General features: G+C 50.5%; 1 protein-coding gene across 7 annotated transcripts in view; it reads left to right on the forward strand.

Moving 5' to 3' along the window:
* MCF2L2 (MCF.2 cell line derived transforming sequence-like 2) overlaps window positions 1–21,299 on the forward strand; it is a 2,345,299-nt gene that overhangs the window by 1,298,284 nt on the left and 1,025,716 nt on the right. The window lies entirely within an intron of this gene.

The raw sequence follows: 21,299 nt of genomic DNA on the forward strand, positions 1-21,299 counted from the left end.
AGTATTGCCACGTTTATTAACTACAAAAAAGGAAGACTGGGGTGCAACCTCAGCCTGTAAACAGAAACCCGATGAAGACACTAGTGATTTCTATTCCCGATTTGAGAAATGTTTTGGTATTAATAGCGGCCTAAAAGCAAATAGCGAGTCATATCCACATCTTTTTGTAACAAAACTAGTCGAGAATTCCCTGCCCCAGGTTAAAAACAGAGTATTGAAAGTTGAGAGCACTTGGCAAGCTAACACTCCTTCACAAATGTTACAAATGTTACAGTATCACCAGAATAGAATTAGAGAAGAACAAGACCACGAACAGAGACGTATGAAAGACACAAAAATGAAAATGCTTGTTGCTCAGTCAGTTCCAGCTGACGGTCATAAAAAGGGTGCGACACAGTCCAGTAATTCAGCGGTTCCTGTAAAAGGGACATGCAACTATTGTAAACAGCCAGGTCATTATATAAACGATTGTGCAGTTCTGAAACATAATATCTCTACGGGTAAAACCAAGGAGAGACCACGTCCGCCTAGACAGGATCAGATCCAACAACAAGCACCTCAGAATGTACAGCCTATGCAAGCTGCACAACAGACCGTAGCGGTACCACAGTCACAGCCTATTGCCGCAACACAAAACACGACACAACAGACGTACCAGTATGCACAAAATGACTATCCAGAGTATCAGCGATACACATGAAATAGCCTAGAGAGGGAAGTTGGCTTACCCCTTATTGAGGTTCCCGTAGATCAAGAGGGTCCTTATGTACAGAGTCAAGTATTAGGGAAAGACAGAAAGTTTTTAATTGATACAGGGGCAAGCAGAACAACTATAAGTCACGACGAAGTTCCAGGGGCACCCCTCTCAGGCTCACAGAATATTTCCCTTGGTTTTTCAGGAAAGCCTACTATTAACGAAGTATCGCAACCGCTTCCACTTGCAGTTGGTCCATTGACACGGACTACAGATTTATTGCTTACTAAAACATGTCCAGAAAACTTATTAGGTATAAAGACATTGAAAGCTCTAGGAGCTATAATATGTTGTTCTCCGGACGGAGTACGACTATTTTTGCGTGACTTTAAAGGTCACTACGTGTCAAGAGACATGGATCACCGGTTACAGAATCTACCTGCACATTTATGGGCACAAGGCCCCACTGATGTAGGTTGTATGCACATTACACCATATCGAGTCACACTCAAAGCAGGAGTGGTATTACCACGAATGCGACAATACAAGTTACCTCCAGATGCTGTAGTGGCTTTACTGCAAATCATTGACGAGCTCATTGCACAAGGAGTGGTTGTGGAAACCGACTCCAATGTATGTAATTCTCCGATCATTCCGATTCTTAAACGAACTGATCCAAAAGCACCCCCAGTATATCGATTAGTTATTGATCTGCGCGAATTGAATAAATGCATTGTACCACAATATCCCGTGGTCCCAGATATCTCTTCATTACTGACAGCTATTGATTCAAAAGCAACGTTCTTCACTGTAATTGACCTCAAGAACGCCTTCTTTAGCGTCCCAATCGATCCGGAAAGCCAATATTTGTTCGGATTCTGTTTAAATGGACGAAGCTTTAAATTTGCACGCGCACCTCAAGGATTCACAGAAAGCCCCAGCATCTACAGCCAAGCACTGAAAAGACAACTTGACAGTATCCACATGCCTGTTAACACTGCACTGCTTCAGTATGTCGATGATCTGCTGATCACCGCCCGAAACGAACCCGAATGTGAAAAAGCATCACTGACGGTTTTACATTTTCTGGCCGACAAGGGGCACAAGGTGTCCCCTTCGAAGCTACAATTCTGTGCCCAGCAAGTTGTGTACCTTGGGCACTTGCTGTCCAAGGGGGGGAGACAGCTCACACCTGACCGCATCCAGTTAATTGTAAACATGCCACCACCCAAGACACAAAAGGAGGTACGGGCCTTCATAGGCCTCACTTCGTACTGTAGGCAGTGGATTCCCCAATACGCATTTCTAGCAAAACCACTCATTCAGTTGACAACCCAGGAGGCAGCGACATCGACTGTCCTCCCTTGGACTCCAGAACATACACAAGCTTTTGAAGACTTAAAGAAAGCCTTATGTCAAGCACCTGTTTTAGCGACACCATGTTACAGTAAGCCTTTTACACTCTTTGTTACAGAACGTGAAGGTACTGCCTTGTCAGTACTCACTCAGGAACAAGCAGGATCACACAAGCCATGTGCTTACTTTTCTAGCACATTAGATCCCGTAGCTCAGGCTCTGCCTACGTGCCTGAAATCAGTCGCAGCGACAGCTTTAGCGATCAGACAAAGCGATTCCATAGTATTAGGACATCAATTGACAGTACAAGTACCACACGCAGTAGAGGTTCTCTTGAACCGGACACAAACACAACACTTGACTATAGCACGACTGACGGGTTATGAACTAACATTGTTTCAGCCACACATAGAAATCAGACGCTGCAGTACATTAAATCCTGCCACACTCTTGCCATTAAGGGGAACAGACCCACTGGCACATGATTGTATTGAAGTCATTACTATTACGACAAAACCCAGACAAGACTTGACAGATGTCCCATTACCAGACCCAGACCTGACACTTTATGTGGATGGGTCATGCATGAGAACAAGTACAGGAGAATTAGTGGCCGCTTATGCAGTCACAACAGACACTGAAGTCATTGAAACGAATCGTATTAACACTTTGTCAGCTCAAGCAGCAGAGCTCATCGCTCTGACACAAGCCTGTATTCAAGCCAGAAATAAGAAAGTTAACATATACACAGATTCACGTTATGCATTCGGAGTTGTCCATGACTTCGGAGTCCTTTGGCGAGAGAGAGGTTATTTGACTTCTCATGGTGCCAACATTCAACACGGTCCCCTCATTCAAGCTCTATTAGATGCAATACATCTACCTACTGCGATATCTATCATGAAGTGTAAGGCCCATACAAAAGTCACCGATATTATTTCCCAGGGTAACGACCTAGCAGACCGAACAGCTAAACAGACAGCTCAGATTCGGAATCACGCAACGGACGTGACAAAGACAATAGTTCCGACATCGACACACTGCATGACAGTTAAGGATCCCGCCCTTGATGTAATTGATATACAGACACATGCTACACCAGAGGAAATAAAGAAATGGACTGAATTAGGAGGGATCCAAACAGATCAGGGATGGATGACGAAGGGAAAATCTATATGGTTTCTCCCCGACTCCATGGTTCAAGTTATCATTAACACAATACATAGTCCAGCGCACCTGGGAGAAAAAGCTATGCTAGATAGTATTCAACACATTTGGTTCAACAAACACTTACGAGCAGCAGCCAAACAGAAAGTGCGTACTTGCATGATTTGTTGTCAGTCCAACCCCGGTAAAAGCATTCCTGTAGAGCAAGGTGGATTTCAACCTCCCGATCACCCTTTTGAAGTCCTCCAGATGGATTATATCCAGATGGAACGTTGTCGAGGATTCAAATATGTCCTCGTAGTTGTATGTGCTCTTTCCCGTTGGACAGAGGCATATCCCGTCTCAGATTACACTGCCCCGACTACTGCCAAACAGTTAGTTCGTGAATTCTTCCCACGGTATGGTTTGCCCCGTATCGTGTACTCAGATAACGGCCAGCCGTTCTCATCCGAGCTAATGAAACACATTTCACTCTTGTTAGGCTATCAATGGAAATTCCACTGTGTCCGACATCCCGAGGCAGCAGGTCTCGTGGAGCGTCATAATCAGACTCTGAAAATTCGACTTTCTAAAATCTGCAGAGAGAAAGGTGTCGACTGGATAGTAGCCTTACCAGTTGCTCTCTTTTACATGAGAATGGTAGCACATTCTCGAACAGGGCTATCCCCGTACGAGGTGGTCTTCGGTAGGCCACCAAATATGTGGGGGACGCCTATACCTCGAAAAATAACTGATGTCGATTGTAACATGCTGACAGATTACCTTGCTTCCTTGATGTCTGCACTACAATCTTGCCGTTCACAGGTAGCTGCAGCCTTTCCCGACAACACCGAGGTGAAGCCCCATGAAGTGGTTCCCGGAGACTTTGTCTTCATAAGAAATTTCGACAGGAGGAGCCCGCTGGAGCCTCGCTGGCAAACGCCGAAATTGGTAATTCTGACCACGAGGACAGCAGTGAAGATTGAGGGTCGCAAGGGTTGGCTACACCCGAGCCATATCAAGAAATTTCATGGACTACCGTCTGATCTGAACTCTCAGCCCTGCCCCCTTTCACAGACTGACTCAAAACTCCCCCTGGTTGAGAAAACCGAATCACAAGAATACAAACTGAAACTAAGGTCTAGCAAGTCAGACAATTTGATTGTTTAAGTCCTCTCCTAGGTGAATCGGTCAAATTAGTCTCTGACATGTATCCTCTAGACCGAATTAGAGAGAGAAATAGACAGAAACAGCTCAAGAAACATGCATACTGTAAATCACTTCGTAGTCACTGTGTAGTGACATTATTGATCATGTTTTTTCTAAGTCTTTTGATTATTGCTGTAAGTATACTGTTGCACATGTACTATCCTATTTTCAAGCGTGCTCATTCTGCTTACAATGTTACTGCCGAACATTCTTTTAGTGAATTACCTTCACATGAGTTGTCCTACAGATTTGCGCTGCGCAACAACACATTCATTAGTATGTTACATCATTCCCATCAGACCAGCAATGCTACAAATTGTTGGATATGTGGCCGACTCCCTCCCTATCAGAAATACAAAGGAGTTCTGCCCCTCTTTCCGTACCCGTTCACACACAATGGCTCCTGTGGAGCATGGTTTAGTTTGATTAATTCTTTAGATTCAAATACTGTAGTTTACCAGAGCAACTGGGTATGGGGAAACCTGAACTTAGTTTTGCTTAAAGCCTGTCACCCTAACAAGGAGGGACTTCCCAAAAAGACAGGAACTGACCTAGAAAATGAAGTATATGGATTAGGTAATTTTACACTTAACCTCATGATTCTGAATGTTGAATCCGAAGCTGCACCAGTCTTGCCCGCTATGTCAGTATTTCCAGTTAAAGGTGAATTATGTGTAAGAAAGAATGGTTCAGTACGCATGGGTCATAGTAAATGTACCACTGTGATCGAATTCAGTGATCAAGGCAAGTCTACATTTAGAGCTTCCCGTCATTCCTACTTCATATGTGGTCATACCGCATATATACGCTTACCTCCAGATTGGGATGGTACCTGTTACATTGCATTCCTTCTGCCACCTGTTTTCCTAGCCCCTCCTGATTATCATAGGAATACCCATTTAGTACACAATAGACCCCAGAGAGATCTCCCGATTGTCGACTACACTGAAACGGCATGGGAGCAATACACAGATTTCAATAAAGGTTTCTTTCCCTACATAGGTGTTGTCACTAATAGTAAACTGATACGTAGATTAACAAGAACCCTTGAAGCAGTAGTGAATGAAACTACTTCCGCCCTAGGCAACTTAACAGAGGAGCAGTCTGCGATGCGGATTGTTGTTCTTCAAAATCGTCTTGTCCTTGACGTCATCCTAGCCGATAGGGGCGGAGCCTGTAGGGTCATCGGATTGAGTTGCTGTGTTTTCATTCCAGAAAACGCGCCATCAGTATACAAAGCCATAACTCGTCTTCATAAAATTGTAAGCCAGATACACCAGAATCCAGGCACCTGGACTTGGTCCGGTTGGCTCTGGAGCGTGTTGTCAGCCTGGGGATGGAGGATCTTATCCTTCCTAGGTATTGGCCTTCTCATAATATTCAGTTGTTGCCTGTGTCTACAATGTGGACCAGCGATTTGTGGCCTGTGTGCCACATCATGTATCCCACGTTCAACTTCTCATTCAAAATCCCGGAAGAAGAAAGAAGAGCAAATGATGTTACATGAACAGATTGATGGATTCCTGAGGATCGATATTTCATGAAGGGTCCGTAGGGGACAAGGAGGGAATGAGGAAATATGAATTTTTATGATCAATTGTGTCCCCTATCTTAGACCCCAACGGCTCCATGTACATGCTACAAGTACATGTATGTTCCCTCCACTTCAAGCTATGAAGACGCAAATACAATTGTGTCCAACGTTAACATGTCCTCTTTCAGATCCACCATGAATGGGTTGGATATTCCGTTCCTAAATATGTTTGGCCACCGACTTTATATGGTGCACTTTTCACGTTTTACAGCTCAGGCGAGTAGGCCCTGAATTCTGCCATCGAGCCTTTTTCCTGCTTTCTGCCTCTGAAAGCTCCAGCCTGAGCCTACATCTGTATCAATGACCTTTGTCTTACTTCCTGCGCGGCTAACGGTGCCTGGCCCGGCCTGTTGCCTGCCAAAACTGTATTTAGCCTTCAAGTTATCTGTTCCGCTCCTCGAGAAATACATTCCTGTCTAGTAGTTTAGGTAAACATCCTTCCAGCTACAGAGCAAAGGGCCCGGCCTTACTGTCTCCGTGCAAGTAATTCATGGTTTCTGTTTCCATGGTAGGCCCATGCCCCCTCGCTTCTCATGTAGACACTTAGACGCTTGTACACGCACTAGCAGTCAGTATAGAATAGACTCTGTCCGAGAGACCTTCCCTTCCAGATAATATAGTTCCTTAAACACAAGATATTAGATACGATTTGGGATTAGGTTGTTCTGACATCCCAGACTTCTGTCTCCTCATCTAGGGCTAAATGTCAAATCCCCTTCACCTTCTAGTTACACGTCAATCACACGTCATGCGGCTGCGCGCACATCTCTGCCATGTATTTCTGCTGACATTGCAGGATTCTCTTATGGATCCACCCACCTGTGACATCCTCTTAATGACGTTTCTAGTATCCGCCTTTATGCACGCCTACTGTAACGCCTTTTTTATTACGTATGTGTATTCTTATCTTTCCTATCAGCTGTTACGCCTCCTGCATCTGTCTTTACTGTAATGCATTTACTATATATATAATAACCTGTCAATAATGTATTGCCGATCCTTTCCTGAACCTTCGTGGTGACGGAACCCGATTGCCTGGTTCGAACCAATTCCTTTGTAAGGAATAAATTCCCTTTTATAACCTCAAATACCACGGATTCTGCCTCTTATTTTTACTGAGTTATTCTTATTTAATTTTACCGCATAAATTAAGTCTAGGTAATTTAAATTTACCACAGTTCGCAGAACAGGGAGGATGGGTGGGTTGGTGAGGAATCTAACTAACTAATGTTTCTTACAGATACATCGTTACCGAAGGTAAGTAACTTGCTCATCTGAAAGAAACACCTTAGTTAGATTCCTCACCTTAGAATAGATACCCCAGCAATACCAACCCCGGTGGTGGGTCTGCGAACCAAGATCACACCAGAAAGTCCTGGAGAACAGAACGGCCAAAGAAGCCATCTCTCCGGACTTGGCTGTCCAGGCAATAATGCTTGGCAAACGTGTGCAGCGAGGCCCACGTTGCTGCCTGACAGATGTCCTGCAAAGGGACTCCCCGTCCCAGGGCAGTAGTAGCTGCTGTGGCCCGGGTGGAATGGGCTGTCAGCCCTACAGGAGGGTCCTTTTTAGCGAAGGAGTAACAAGCCTTTATACAAAATACGACCCACCATGAGATGGTCCGCTTGTGAACTGCCCTTCACTTCTTAGCACCCACGTATCCAACAAAAAGCTGGTCGTCCACCCGAAACTGTTTGGTGCGGTCCAAATAAAAGGACAGCGCCCGTTTTGGGTCCAGACGGTGGAGCCTCTCTTCCTCTTTCGAAGGATGCGGAGGCGGAAAGAAGGTGGGCAAGGTGACAGATTGCCCGATGTGAAAGGGAGTTACTACTTTTGGAAGAAAGGAAGGACAAGTCCAGAGGAAAACCTTGTCCGGATGAACAGAAAGAAAAGGAGGCATAGACGATAACGCCTGGAGCTAACTCACCCGTCTAGCCGAGGTGATAGCTACCAGGAAAGCAGTCTTAAGAGTCAGAAGACGAATGGGACAATTGTGAAGAGGCTCAAAGGGAGCGCACATAAGAAAGGTCAAAACTAAATTCACATCCCACTGAGGCATTACGAAGGGGATAGGAGGATACATGTGAGTAATGCCCTTAAGGAAACGAGAAACAACAGGGGATTTGAAAAGAGAAGGCTGATCAGGAAGTCGTAAGAAGCCAGAGATAGCTGATAGATAACCTTTCAAGGTGCCCAGAGCAGAGCCCTGCTGGGCTAGAGAGAGAAGAAAGAGGAGAACCTCAGAAAGAGGGGTGGAAAGGGGATCCACAGCCTTTGCTGTGCACCATGCTACAAATTTGTTCCACCTGCAGGCGTATACCGTTTTAGTGGAGGGACGCCTGGCTGCCAGAATAACGTCACAAACTTCAGGAGGCAAGTCAAATGGCATCAACTGTCGCCGCTCAATCTCCACGCATGGAGGTGGAGACTGGGCAGGTTCGGGTGGAGAACCGCCCCCTGCTGCTGCGACAGAAGGTCCTCCCGAAGAGGCAGTCGTGTCGGGGGATCGATTGACATACTGAGTAGTTCGGGATACCAGTACCTTCGTGGCCAATCCGGAGCCACTAAGATGACTTGGGCCCGGTCGCGCCTGATCTTCTTCAGCACTCTGGGCAGACGTGGTATAGGCGGAAAGGCGTAGAACAGACTGCAACTCCACTCGTGACGAAAGGTGTCCCCGAGCGAGTGCCGCCTTGGAAACTCCAACGCGCAGAACTGCGGACATTGGCGAATAGATCTAACCAAGGCTCTCCCCACTGCCGAAAGAAGCCTTGTGCCACGTCCGAGTTTAGACGCCATTCGTGATCCATCATGTACCGGCAGCTGAGTTCGTCTGATCTGGCGTTCAGAGAGCCCGCCAGTTGTTGAACCACCAGGGTGATGCTGTCAAGAATTCCTGTCATACAAGGGAAACACGCACTTATGTAAACAGGAGAGCTGTTACATAACTCAAGGAAAACACGCCCTTATGTAAACAGGAGAGCTGTTACATAACTCAAGGGAAACACGCCCTTATGTAAACAGGAGAGCTGTTACATAACTCAAGGGAAACACGCCCTTATGTAAACAGGAGAGCTGTTACATAACTCAAGGAAACACGCCCTTATGTAAACAGGAGAGCTGTTACATAACTCAAGGAAAACACGCCCTATAAAGGGAGGAACCGGGAGGTACAACGCTGTCGGATATTGTGTTCACACCGACGTACCTGCTTCGTGAAGAGCAGTGTTCCGGAGTGGTGCTCCAGTAAGGCAAGAACGGAGGTAGGTCGAGTCGTTACTCCCTGGGCCGTGTCTTGCCCCATCGTCACCTGTGAAGGACCCGGAAGCTCTACCGGTCAACCATTGAGCTTCGCTTTTTGACTCGGCTGAGTCCAAGCGCAGTGGCGCTTTTGCTGGTTGGAGTCGTAACTCCCAGCCCGACCAGAGACACAGGGACTGCCAGCTGTAACGCACACCAGGAGGTGTTTGCCGCGTTACAGACTCGGAAGTCCACAGGATCGATCGAGCGGCTGCTCTCGGTTCAGTCTTCTTGCTTGTGATTGGGGTATCGGTGACGCATCACCAGGAGGTGACTCCGCGTCCCGGTGCAGTCTGAGGAAGAGGTTGAGCGGCTGCTCCCTTCAGGTAGAGACCCCGGCTGGGTGTTTCCCTGACTCCTCGATTCTCCCCAACGCTCTTCGTGCCCCTCACAGCCTACCGATTGGCATTGTCGGCCATTTCATTTCTGCCCTCTGTTGGCATACGCCGGGACCGGCGTATATGCAGAGGACGGTTAGGACCATCCGTGCTGTGGGCTGGTAACGTACTTAGCCTGGAGGATTCCAGTGACTATAACTTGTTTATTCTTTGTATTATATTTGCCTTCATTAAAACAACTAACCCTTCACTAGTGGTTGCGTCCTCATTGTCGTGTCTGGTAAACGATCCTGAGACGTTCAGGGCGTTACAAAATATCCGACCTTAATAACACTAACTGTCTCCCGGTCGATAACAGACATGGCAACACTTGATGATGTGCTGGCTGCTTTAGCGGCCATGCAAGTTGAAGTGGCTGCCTCTAGGCAAGAAACAGCCGATGTAAAAGCCAGACTGGATGCTATCCAATTGGACCCGCTCACGCCCAGCACCTCCCTCACGAATCAGACCCCTGCGGTAGTAGTGGAAATGCCGGTAGCCATCCCCTTGGCGACACCAGAGAGGTACAGTGGGGATCCTAACACAGTGCAGGTATTCCTCACACAAGTGGCGTTACATTTATCGTGCAAACCAAGGGCGTTCCCCACGAGTCAGGCTCGTGTGGCTTTCCTTATATCCTATTTGGCTGGAAACGCGGCACAATGGGCCGTACCTCTGGTGAGCAGGGACGACCCCCTCTTATGTGATTGGGGTGCTTTTCGCGAGGAATTCCTGAAGGTATTCGACAGAAGGGCTGACTCGTACACGGCGGACCGTGAAATGCTTGAGTTGAGACAGGGATCCAATGACCTGGTGCAGTATCTCAACGCGTTCCGAAGGCTGGTTGCGGAAACCAAGTGGCCTGTTGCTAAACAGACGGCGCTCTTCCATCAAGGGCTGTGCGATGAGCTCAAGGACGCCGTGGCTCATATTGACCCTCAACCCAAGACATGTGAGGGCCTTATCAACCTGGTATTACGGCTGGAACATAGGCTAAGTGAAAGAAAGGGGGATCATGGGAGAAAAGGAAAATCCCTTCCATCCTATGTGACGGTGGGAAGTCCTGAAACTTCCACCGCATCCAAGGGAGAACCCATGGACATCGGCGCAATACGAGCGAGCCTCACAGCCACGGAGAAAGAGTCACGCCGTAAACAAGGATTGTGCCTATATTGTGGCAAAAAAGGCCACTACGTACGTGAATGCCCTGCCAAACCGAAGACGTCACGTTATCGGGCCAACCGGTCGGTAACAGCCGTGGTGGACATACCGGCGGAAAACTAGAGGACTCCAAGACCAGAGAAGGGGCATCTCGGAGTCACTCATCCATCCCTTCACTTTCCAACTCGGTCACTAAGGGACAACGACACCTGTTTATCACGGTGCACGTGGGAGTGCATGACCAGTGGATACCCGTTGTGGCCATGGTGGATTCAGGGGCCACTGGCATGTTTATGGACCACAACGAGGCATGCAGGCTAGGGCTAGTGCTTCTTCCCAAAGCTGTACCCGAAGACGTCTATGCTGTAGACGGAAGGCGATTGGTGACGGGGCCCATCGGGCAGCACACGGGGGTCCTTCCGATGAGATATGGGTGGAACCATTTGGAACAAATCGATTTTAACATCATCCGAGCGCCCCAATATGGCGTCATATTGGGATTGCCGTGGCTACAGAAACACAACCCCTTTGTGGATTGGCCAACACATCGCATCGAAATGACGTCACCGTATTGCATCCTGCATTGTGGAATAAGAACGGAATCCCTTGACGCAGATGAGAGCGGGAGTCAGACGGTGGCTACAGCGGCAGAAAAAGATGTGGCTCTCCCCCAGGCTTATCACAGTTTTGAGGATGTATTTGATGAGGTGAAGGCGGAAGTGCTACCACCACATAGACAGTTTGACTGCCAGATCGACCTGGTGCCAGGGGCCAGCGTTCCCAGCGGCAGGCTGTATGCCCTGACGGAGCCTGAAAACGTGCATCTCCGGGGGTACCTGGATAAACTCCTCAAGCTAGGATTCATCCGCCCGTCCAAGTCTCCGGCCGCCTCGCCACTCTTCTTCATCCCGAAGGCTAATGGGGAGCTGAGAGCCTGTGTGGACTTTAGGGCATTGAATGCGATAACCATAAAAAATCGGTACCCCTTGCCTCTCATCAGTGTACTTCTGGAACAGGTCAAGAAAGCTCGTATCTACACCAAGTTGGATTTGAAAGGGGCATACCATCTGGTGCGCATGAGGGACGGAGACGAGTGGAAGACCGCCTTTAAGACCAGGTTCGGCCTTTTTGAGTACCTCGTCATGCCGTTCGGTCTGTGCAACGCCCCGGCAGCCTTTCAGTACTTTTTGAATGAGGTATTCAGAGAGGAGTTGGATATCTACGTGGTCGTATATATCGACGACATCCTCATCTATTCGTCCAGTGTGGAGGAGCACGTACACCACGTCAAAGCTGTGCTCCAAAAGCTGAGGGAAAACATGCTGTTTTGTAAACTCAGCAAGTGTGACTTCCACGTCACATCCGTGGAATTCCTCGGAGTGATGCTGAGTCCAGAGGGACAGGAGATGGCAGAACGAAAGATCAAGGCGGTGAAAGAATGGCCGGTGCCCCAAAGCGTGAAGGACGTCCAAAGTTTCATTGGCTTCGCCAACTTTTACAGGCGGTTCATAGATGGATTTTCAGGAGTGGTGGCCCCAATCACACAGCTACTGAGGAAGTCCAAGGAGTTTGTCTGGTCCCCTGAAGCGAACAAAGCCTTTGAGGCCCTGAAAAGCGCCTTTGGTAAGGCGCCGGTGTTGGCTCACCCCGATCCGGATCTCCCCTACGTGGTGGAAGCGGACGCGTCGGATGTGGCGCTGGGGGCTATCTTGTCCCAACGCAACCACGACACAGGGGTGCTTCATCCCGTTGCGTACATGTCCCGCAAACTCAACGACGCCGAACGCAACTACCATATTGCGGAGAAGGAGCTTCTCGCAATCAAGGACGCCTTCACCGAATGGAGGCATTGGTTGATGGGGGCAAGACATGTGGTATCGGTGTACACGGACCATCGGAACCTACAGTTCATGACTGCCACTAGACACCTTTCTCCCAGGCAGCTGCGGTGGATGATCTTCTTTGCGGGGTTCAACTTCCGCATCACATATCGGCCGGGGACGGAAAACCGAAAGGCGGACGCCCTGTCCCGTCAATCTGCAGTTAAGGAACCATTGCCTGCGACCGAGCGTTCCATCATTTCCCCGAGGATGGTATTGGGGGTTATCCAACCGGATACTTTCCTGAGGGGAATAAAGAGAGGGATCAGGTCATTCGCATGGCGGAGGTGGCTCCTCAGTCACAGAGAATGGCAGCTGAAGGACGGGATACCCCTGAAGGGCAGGTGCCTATTGATACCCACGCCTAGGCTAAGGAAACAAGCATTCATCTGGTGCCATGACTCTCCATGCGCAGGTCATTTGGGCTTTGAAAAAACGGTGGCTAGCATGGGACGGCATTTCTGGTGGCCAACCATGAGAGTGGATGTCAGGAGGTGGGGACAGGAGTGTCCTACGTGTGCTACCATGAAGGCCGACCATGGCCGAACCCAAGGGCTCTTACATCCACTTCCAACCCCGGATAGACCATGGGATAGCATATCACTGGACTTCGTGGTGGGCCTACCGGTAGACCAGGGGATGACGGCAATACTGGTGGTGGTGGATTACTTGACGAAAATGGGGCACTTCATCCCCTGCAAGAGAGTCCCTACGGCCGGGGAATTGGCGTCACTACTCCTAAAGAATGTGGTACGACTGCATGGATTACCTGGGGTGATCGTGTCGGACCGGGGGTCGCAGTTTACTGCGCAATTCTGGAAGACTTGGTGCACTGCGCTGCATGTTAAGACCGCCCTGTCCACCAGCTACCACCCTCAAACGGACGGCCAAACCGAGCGCCTGAACCAAACGCTCAAACAGTATCTGCGATGTTTTGTGGACCAGGGCAGGGAAGAATGGGTCGACTTGCTATGGGTTGCAGAGATAGCCTATAACAACGCCACTCACAGCTCCACACAGTCATCTCCGTTCTATAGCAACTATGGCCAACATCCCAGGTTCTTGCCATTTCTACATCCGTTCAGAGAGGACAGGATTCCCGCCACAGCGGACAGGGTGGCACACATAAAAGACACATTGATGCGCTCAAGGGCTGTCCTAATAGAGGCCAAGAGAAGATACAAGGCTGCGGCAGATAGGAAGAGAAGGCCCGGGCCACTGTACCGCACTGGAGACTACGTCTGGATATCCACAAGAAACATGAGGTTTCGAAAGAACAGTGTGTTCCATCCCAAGTACATGGGCCCCTATCGAATTACCAAGTGTATGGGTCCCGTGAACGTGAAGGTGTGCTTGCCCCAGTCATTGCGGATACACCCTGTCTTTCATGTATCATTGCTCAAACCAGCACCCTCCAAGCCGTCTGGGACACCTCGGCCGGTATGCGTGGAGTCGGAGGTGGAGTATGAAGTGTCGGGCATACGGGCGTCCAAATGGCGCAGGGGGAAGCTGTGGTACCTGGTTGCGTGGAAAGGCTATGGCCCGGAGGAGCATTCATGGGAACCGGCTGAAGGGGTTCATGCTCCGCGCTTGGTCTCCTTGTTCCATCGGCGTTTTCCTGCCAGCGCTGGACCCGTGGGGAGCCGCTGAGAGGGAGGATGTACTGTCAAGAATTCCTGTCATACAAGGGAAACACGCCCTTATGTAAACAGGAGAGCTGTTACATAACTCAAGGAAAACACGCCCTTATGTAAACAGGAGAGCTGTTACATAACTCAAGGGAAACACGCCCTTATGTAAACAGGAGAGCTGTTACATAACTCAAGGGAAACACGCCCTTATGTAAGCAGGAGAGCTGTTACATAACTCAAGGAAACACGCCCTTATGTAAACAGGAGAGCTGTTACATAACTCAAGGAAAACACGCCCTATAAAGGGAGGAACCGGGAGGTACAACGCTGTCGGATATTGTGTTCACACCGACGTACCTGCTTCGTGAAGAGCAGTGTTCCGGAGTGGTGCTCCAGTAAGGCAAGAACGGAGGTAGGTCGAGTCGTTACTCCCTGGGCCGTGTCTTGCCCCATCGTCACCTGTGAAGGACCCGGAAGCTCTACCGGTCAACCATTGAGCTTCGCTTTTTGACTCGGCTGAGTCCAAGCGCAGTGGCGCTTTTGCTAGTTGGAGTCGTAACTCCCAGCCCGACCAGAGACACAGGGACTGCCAGCTGTAACGCACACCAGGAGGTGTTTGCCGCGTTACAGACTCGGAAGTCCACAGGATCGATCGAGCGGCTGCTCTCGGTTCAGTCTTCTTGCTTGTGATTGGGGTATCGGTGACGCATCACCAGGAGGTGACTCCGCGTCCCGGTGCAGTCTGAGGAAGAGGTTGAGCGGCTGCTCCCTTCAGGTAGAGACCCCGGCTGGGTGTTTCCCTGACTCCTCGATTCTCCCCAACGCTCTTCGTGCCCCTCACAGCCTACCGATTGGCATTGTCGGCCATTTCATTTCTGCCCTCTGTTGGCATACGCCGGGACCGGCGTATATGCAGAGGACGGTTAGGACCATCCGTGCTGTGGGCTGGTAACGTACTTAGCCTGGAGGATTCCAGTGACTATAACTTGTTTATTCTTTGTATTATATTTGCCTTCATTAAAACAACTAACCCTTCAATAGTGGTTGCGTCCTCATTGTCGTGTCTGGTAAACGATCCTGAGACGTTCAGGGCGTTACAGATGCCCTGGTGTTCCAGCCATGTCCAGAGGCGCAGAGCCTCCTGACAAAGGGTCCACGACCCCACCCCGCCCTGTTTGTTGCAATACCACATGGCGGTGGTGTTGTCCGTGAACACCTGCACCACACTTCCCCGGACAACGGGAAGGAATGCCTTCAGTGTAAGTCGGATCGCTCTCAGCTCCAAAAGGTTGATATGGAGCCGAGTCTCCGCCGGAGACCAGAGTCCGCTGATCTCCGCCTGCCCATGTGGCCCCCCCATCCCAGGAGGGACGCATCCGTCACTACCACGTGCTCCGGTTGGGGTAGGGAGAGGGATCTCCCGCTGACCCAATCGCGGTTCGTGAGCCACCACTGCAACTGCTTCGCAGTGCCCTCCGAGTTCAAGACATGGTCGGACAGATTGCCACGATGCTGGGCCCACTGAAACTTCAGGTCCCACTGCAGAGCCCGCATTGGCCACCTGGCGTAATGCACCAACAGGATGCAGGAGGCCATCAGCCCCAGAAGCCGCAGCACCAACCTGACCGAAACCCAGGATAGAGGCCGAAAGATGGGAACCAGAGCCTGAATATCCCGGACCCGCTGCTCCGGAGGATAGGCCCGGAACTGCGCCGAATCTAGAACCGCTCCGATGAGGAGGAGCTTCTGGGAGGGTCTCAGGTGTGAGTTCGGCACATTGATGGAGAACTCCAGCAAATGCAGGAGGTCGGCCGTAGTCTGGAGGTGGTAGACGACTGCCTGGGGCGAGCCCGCCTTTAACAGCCAGTCGTCGAGATAGGGGAAGACTGGAACCCCCGATCTGCGCAGATGAGCTGCGACCACCGCCATCACTTTCGTGAACACCCGAGGGGCACTGGTGAGGCCGAAGGGGAGCACGGTGAATTGATAATGCTCCTGACCCACCGTGAACCGCAGGTAACGCCGGTGGGCCGGCAGGACGGGGATGTGAAAATAAGCGTCCTGCAAGTCCAACGCTACCATCCAGTCTCCTGGGTCTAGGGCAGCCAGAACCTGAGCTAAGGTGAGCATCTTGAACCGCTCCTTCCGGAGGAAGGCGTTAACGCTCCTGAGGTCCAAGATAGGGCGTAGCCCCCTTTGCCCTTCTTGGGAACCAGAAAGTAGTGGGAATAGCAACTACGACCTACTTCTAGACCAGGAACTCGCTCAACGGCCTCTTTGGCAAAGAGGGCCATAACTTCCTCCCAGAGAAGATTCAAGTGATCCCCCGACATGCGGTGGTACTGTGGTGGCATGGCTGGAGGGGTCGTCTCGAAGGGGAGGGAGTAGCCCCTTCGGACGATTTGCAGCACCCACCTGTCCGACGTGATGGAACGCCAGTGGAGCAGGTGATGGCGAACTCTGCCACCCACTAGCGTGGAATGGGCCTGAAAGCTCGGACTAGGAGGGCTTTGAGGCGGATGCTGCCGGGGTGGATGTGGACTGACCTGCATGTTGTCCTCCAGTACCTCCTCGGCGGAATCCACGTCCGCGTGTAGATTGGTTCTGTGGCTGGTGGCTAGGCGTACGTGAGGAGGTGCCCCTTCCTTGGCCACGAAAGGGACGAAAGGCGGACGTTTGCGGCCGTGGGGCCTAGAGACCCAAGGACTTGGCCGTAGCCCGGGAGTCCTTGAAACGAGCCAGCGCACTATCCGCCTTCTCGCCAAAAAGGCGAGTGCCATCAAAGGGCATATCCATGAGGGTACTCTGGACATCCCCCGAGAAAGACGTGAACCGTAGCCAGGCGTGGCGACGAAGCGCCACTGTGGTCGAAATTGCCCGCCCCAGCGAGTCCGTGGTGTCTAGTCCACACCGTATGGCATGCCGTGCTGCATCTCGCCCATCAGCAAGCGCCTGGGTGAGCCGTGACCGGGCCTCCTCCGGACACAGGGGCAGCACGTCCTCCACCGCATCCCACAGAGTGGGAATAACGGTCCAAGAGGCAAGCGGTATCCAAGGACCGCAGACCCAAACTCAGGGAAGAGAACAGCTTCTTTCCGAACTGTTCCAGCCTCTTGGATTCCCGATCCGGAGGAGCGGACGGGAAGGAGGATTGGGAAGTCGAGGCCTGAATAACCAGACTCTCGGGAGTGGGGTGTTGGGACAGAAAACTGAGGTCGCCCGGAGCAGGGCGGTGGCGCCTGGCCACGTTCCGATCCACAGGAGGTACTGTGGAGGGCTTGGACCAGGTGCCCTGCAGAACGTCTACGTGTGCCTCATTGAACTGCAGCAGAGGCTCTGTGGAGCTTGCTGACGGTTGAAGCACTTCTGTGAGGACGTTAGTCCTCACGGCCACAGCAGGCAACTCCAGCCCAAGGGCATCGGCCGCCTTGCGCAGCACCACTGAAAAAGCTGCACCTTCCTCCGAGGCCACAGTCGGAGGAGAGATGAAACCAGCATCCGGGGAGGTGTCCAGACCACTGGCATCACCCAGTTCGTCTGCCCAGTCCTATGAAAGGTCGGCCTGTCTGGCCATTGGGTCCTCAGACCCCTTCCAGTCGCCCCCGTCATTCGATTCCTGATAAACAGGAGGAATAACCGGAGCCGGGTGGTAGATGAAATGCTCATGCATCAGCGTCGGATGCGGCGTCGAGTGGCGCCGCACCGGCGCCGGGCTAAACCGGGGAATGCCGTCGTCCGGGGACGGCGCCGGGGGTGGAACCGGTGTTGGCGCCGGCAGAGGAGGCGTCGTGAGGTCGACCGGCGCTGGCAGAGATCCAGGCCTGGAACCCTCGGGGACCTGCGGCGTCGGGACAAAAGTCGTCGACGGCGCCGGAGCCGCGGGCTTGCGAGGTCGCCCAGTCGAGCCCGCAGGGCCCGAAGTCGAGCCGGCAGGCGTCGACGGCGGAGCCAGGCCCCTCATGGCCGAGAGGAAGGCGCTGATCTCCGCCGGAGTCGCGTCAGTCCCACGGACCGGCGGGTATGGAGACGGACGCGGCTCCTGCGGCTCCGACGGAGCCGCGGGGGTGGGACCACCCTGACCCTCGACCAAGTTGCGCGACCGACGAGGGGAGTCCGAAGCGCGGTGTCGCTTCTTGGATTTCTTTGAGCGCTTCAACTTACCCGAAGACTTCGAGCCCGACGAGCGATGATGGTGACTGCGGCTCCGCGACCGGTCCTTGGACCTCCTCCTGGACCGGGACCGTGAACGGCGCGGAGCCGAGTGCCGAAGCTCGAGAAGCTTACGGGACCACTCCTGCCTAGCCTTCGAGGTCAAGGCCTGACAGTCGAGGCACGACTCCGCATCGTGGTCGGGCCCCAGGCAGTAAAGGCACCGGCGATGGTGGTCCGTCACCGACATCAGTCGATGACAGGAGTCACAGGCCTTAAAACCAGGCATCCTACCGGCACCAGAGTCGAGTCGACAGAAGACCAAAAAGAGTCAAAAAGTGACTAAGGGGTAAGCTCTTCCCGGATCGGCACTGTCTGGTGCGGAAAAAAGAAGAACTGACGTCTGCGCGGGAGGGTGGCGTCTAAGTTCTCCGACTACGTCATTCCGAGCACGACGCCGACGACGGATGCGGAGCCGCAGACGACGCCTAGCGACATGCAATGGATATTGCTGATGAAAAATCTTTCCGGATCCAGCCTGACGCCTGGGGATATTCTAAGGTGAGGAATCTAACTAACGTGTTTCTTTCAGATACAGAAATTCACAGATTCCCGGCGTACATCCTCTTAGGTCTCCCTAACGCATTTACTTCCCCATTAAAATCCAGCTGGCAGACAGATTGAGCTAGCACTATTGGTGGCCCTCCAGAAACATCCTAGCACATTGGGGCACGGGGAATATCCCTACCCATCAAGCTTGGCTACATAGACTGTGGTATATAATGGGGATGGAATGAAACACCCTCACACTAATAAATCAGGGCTCTGCATTACCCAAGTTTTGGAAGCCCTTCTTAAACCTCTTGACAACAGAGCTTTGCGAGCTCACATGCCCTAAATACTTACTCCTCCTTCGCCTATTGGAAACCAACTCAACAACCACCTAAGACACCATACCGAGGTGAGATATGAGAGACAGGGACACTTATACCACTTATCTTGGACTGGATCCCCGGTCCAGGTTGGGGAGGGCAGGGGGAGTTAGGGGATATTACATAATTGTAACACTGCAACCTGCACTTACAGGTCATTAAGCGAACATTGTATGTTAGAACTAAAACTACAATAAAGAAATTAAACCATAAATTTGTATCATAATGCATGTCACAGTGCTTGCGCAGCTTTTTATGATGACTGAATCAGTCATGGCCATTACTCGTCAAAGCAATTGTTTCTTATAGATCTATTTCTGACGGCTCCGGCTTGTACAACACCACATCTGTCCCTTTCTCAAGCCAGTTGTAAGAAACTTGCTGACTTCTTTTTTTAAAAGGGTAGCTGATATCTATGCTTTCTTTGATGATTCAGTGTAGGAAGAGCCCTCCGCGATGGGTAGCAAGGGGTAGGAGTCCATACTGTCATTTTTTAACCTCCTTGACGCACTGAGTTTTACTCTTCTGACCTCCATTAAGTCTGGATTACCATCTGATCCTGCTCCTCTATGGATTTTAAAACAGGGTAGCAAAATCCGTTCTCCAGTTTGGATTGACCTTCTGAATATGTTATTGCACAAGGCACTATGCCTGCTTTAAGAAATGAATGAATGTCATTTGTAAAGTGCACAGCTGCTTCTCAGCGCTTAAATGTATGTAATATTATAGATTATAATACTATAGATGCATGATATGATTGTGTCTTTGCTTAAAAAGTAATCACTGGACATGTTGAAGCCTAAAAACTATCATCCAATCTCTTTTACTGGCATTAGCAAAACTGCTTGAAAAACATTAACTTGCAAATATCTTCTCATCTAGAATTGGGTAGGTTTCTTCACAGCTCTCAATCAGGCTTCTACCCTGGTCATACAATGGAATCTGCCCTGTTATGGGTTACTGAACAACTCAGAGCAACTCTTGACGCTGGAGGGACAGTGTCTCGATTCTTTCGGAGTGTGGCCTTACAATGGTTTCGTTCATTCTTGCAAGGACGTACCTTTGAGGTTACCTCTAACTCTTTTTGTCCTGTTCTTCAAATGCAATTTGGGGTCCCTCAGGGATCTTCCTTGAGCCCCACTCTTTTTACCATCTATGTCCGCCCTTAGTGGAGGTTTTTGGCATTATACTGTTTTCACTTGCTGATGAAAGGCAAATTCTCTTTGTCTTGTCTCGTTCTGAGGGAACAGTAGTTTTAATCTCCGACGTCGCTTAGTTGAATTGGCTTGTTGGATGAAAGACAATTACCTGAAACTAAACAGTAAAAAAACAGAAGTCATGATTGGGGGTAATCAGCCACAGCTCTTGGGGCCAGTATGGTGACCAGAGGAACTAGGATCCCTCCTTATTCCTAAACAGGTGGTCAAAGGCCTGGGATTTTGGTTACACAGCAAGCTTGCAATGGATCACCAGCTAAATAAGGTGTCTGCAAGTTCTTTTGGTCTCCTTACATTTTTTAGAAAGATTCTTTGGCTCCTTCCCATCTCGGCTCAAAGGTTTGTCATTCAAGCTCTTATTATTTCACGTCTTGATAATGGCAATGTGCTCTACATGGCATACCACCTGGGAGTCCCTAAGTTTATGCTGAAGAGACTACAGCCTATTCAGTATGCAACTGCCAGACTCCTTTGTCCTGTTCCTCAGCATGCTTCAGTTTCCACCTATTTGTGGAATCTACATTAGTTTACCATCGATAAGTGTATACAGTTTAATGAGCTGTGCTTCATGTATAAAGCCATCAGCCACACTGGTCCCAAATATCTTAACAGTCTAGTGTCTCCATATGCTTCTAAGCGCCCCTTCCGCTCTG

The sequence above is a fragment of the Triturus cristatus genome, chromosome 11, assembly GCF_964204655.1.
Source record: "Triturus cristatus chromosome 11, aTriCri1.1, whole genome shotgun sequence".
NCBI lineage: Eukaryota > Metazoa > Chordata > Amphibia > Caudata > Salamandridae > Triturus > Triturus cristatus.